This window comes from Mirounga leonina, unplaced genomic scaffold (genome assembly GCF_011800145.1).
Source record: "Mirounga leonina isolate KUSES-001 unplaced genomic scaffold, KU_Mleo_1.0 Mir_91, whole genome shotgun sequence".
NCBI lineage: Eukaryota > Metazoa > Chordata > Mammalia > Carnivora > Phocidae > Mirounga > Mirounga leonina.
Window position 1 is genome coordinate 9,900,672 of NW_023270839.1, and position 2,602 is coordinate 9,903,273.

Below are 2,602 nucleotides of genomic sequence, written 5' to 3' on the forward strand. Positions count from 1 at the left end.
TGACACATTGATGAACGAAAACTGTACAGAACTTTCCACAATAGACCTTTAAGACTGGGTATTTGCTTTTGAGACAGGATGAAGGTTCTTTGTGTGTAACGAGTCACACTTTCCTGAGAGCAAGGAATCAAACACTCAAATATGCCCAGAAGATAGTTTTCTCCCCTCTGTGGGAGAAATTCAGTATTCCTGAGAGAATGATAGGAAAATTTATATCATTTCTCTTTATTTTTAGAAATTTCATTTGATGGTGCTCCCAGGACTTTCTTGAGTGCATCTTTCATATCTTTGTTCCAAAGGCTGTAAATCAGAGGATTAAAGAATGGGGTTGCCATGCAGTAAAACAAGGTCACAAATATCTGTGTCCCAGGATGGCTCCTGGAGCCTGGACTCACATACATCACCATCACTGAGCCATAGAACAGGGAAACCACCAAGAAATGTGAGGTACATGTGGAAAAGCTTTGTTCCTACTTGAGCCAGCTGAGACCCGAAGGACAGCTGGCAAAACTAAGGTATAGGACCCAAGGATGTAGAGGAAGGTGATGAAGATAATAAGAGAGCTTACAGTAGCACAAGTTAGAGTAGTTTTGGGAACTGGAGCACAGGACAGAGCCAGCAGTGGTCCCAGGTCACAGAAAAAATGGTCAATGATGTTAGGGCCACAGAAGGGCACCCGGGACATAAGAATTGCAGGTATCAGTATGGATAGAAAGCCACCTACCCCACAGGAAACCACTAATTGGGCACATAGATGGTGAGTCATGATGATGGGGTAATGTAGAGGTCGACAGATAGCAAGGAACCGATCAAAGGACATTGCAGACAGAAAGTAGCCTTCAGCAGCACACATGGAGAAGAAGAAGTAGAACTGGAGCAGGCAACCAGCAAAGGAGATGCTCTTGGTCTGGAAGATGATGTTGGCCAACATTTTGGGCACATCAGAACTGACATAGCAGATCTCCAGGAAAGAAAAGTTGGCCAGGAGGATGTACATGGGTGTGTGGAGTTTCCAGCTTGACCACACGGCACAGATGATGGATGTGTTCCCCATGAGAATCAGAAGGTAGATGAGGGAGAAGATGACAAAGAGGAGGATCTGGATGTCTCCCTGCGGCATGGGAAGCCCAGGAGAATGAACTCACTGACAGACCCAGAGATATTGCTGGCTTCTGAGATGTTCATTCTCCTAATCTATGAAGGGAATGAGCAATAAGGATCATTATATTAGTCATTTTCCATCTCTTTAAAAGTTATTTTTATTTCTTCTGACTTCTATATACTCCTTTAATGCACTTTTGTGAAAAGGCTCTATATGGTTCTGAATTCAATAATTTCCTTCCCAGGATCTGGCTTAGTCCAGTGAGATCAGGATTCTGGGAGAACCTGGTATGCTCCCACAGCCCCCACTCAGTCTTCATTTTCACAGCATAAATTTCACTGGCATCATGTAACAGCGAGTCCAAACAGTTTTTCTCCATTTGCATTTAAATTAATTCTTTTTTGATATATATTTTTTCATAATATACATAATCATATCCTTATATTTCTTCTTGCTAAAAAGAAAATTTTGTATAGTATTTTGGAAAATTTTAAGAAAAATCCAAGTTTCAATATAACCTGAAATTGAACTAGGTCAGTACAAAAAGAGCATCTTACTATGTTGTCAGTAACATAATATTGTCAGGAGATCTGTCCTGAATAATTCTGTTGACTGAAGCAGGGTGCTGAAGACACTGCCACAAATTCCATTCTAGCAAGTACCTATTAGTATTTTTTTTTTTTTAGTTTTTTATTCTAATTCCAGTTAGTTAACATACCTATTAGCTTCTTATACCTGTATTTAACTTCTACTTGCTGAGCAACAGCTATTTGGATACCAAGAGGACCCAAGTTGGCTTCACTCCTTTATTAGGAGATCCTAGTTCTCAAATAGAAAAATAGATGGAGGCAGATGGAGGAACACGTTTCTCAGCTCAGATGCCTCATCATCTTGTTACTACATGGTGATGAATTGTCTTATGTAAAAAGACAATAAAAAAGGAACAAAAGCATGTATTTAATTCTAAAACTGTGAGAGAAACACACCAGTGTAGAATGTTAGTGTCAGAAGGGATCTCACAGATTATCAAGCTCAATTTCCTCATATCACAGAAACCAAAACCAGAGAGGTTAGACTGATCCAAGATCAGCTGACTTTTGATGGAAGAAACACATCTAAAACTTAGGTGTTTGGACATTAGTTCAGACCTTTTCCCATAAACTTGGTTATTGTGGACCCTATTTTTCTCAGATGGCTGCAAAAGTATATTGTACATGTATTATAGCTTTCCCTCCTTTGAACCAGATTCCCATTATTATAAATAATGAAGAAGAACTTTAATAAGGCTACAAGCCAAAGCTGGAAATCACTATCTTAAATCCTCCATTCCTCTTTGACCTGCACTCTGTCCTAATTCTTGGTATCTTTTATGACATGAACCCACTTTGGGACACTTTCTTTAAAACACATTTGACTTCTAAAATAGTAAGTGTAACAACAACCACTGCCATGCATTAAGTATTTATTGTGACAGTCACTTAATGTTCATTATCTCATTAA

At 39.2% G+C, this 2,602-nt stretch overlaps 1 pseudogene; it reads right to left on the reverse strand.

The window, feature by feature from the left end:
- Positions 1-215: 215 nt before the first annotated feature.
- Positions 216-1,185, reverse strand: LOC118003130 (annotated as a pseudogene).
- Between the last annotated feature and the right edge of the window lie 1,417 nt (positions 1,186-2,602).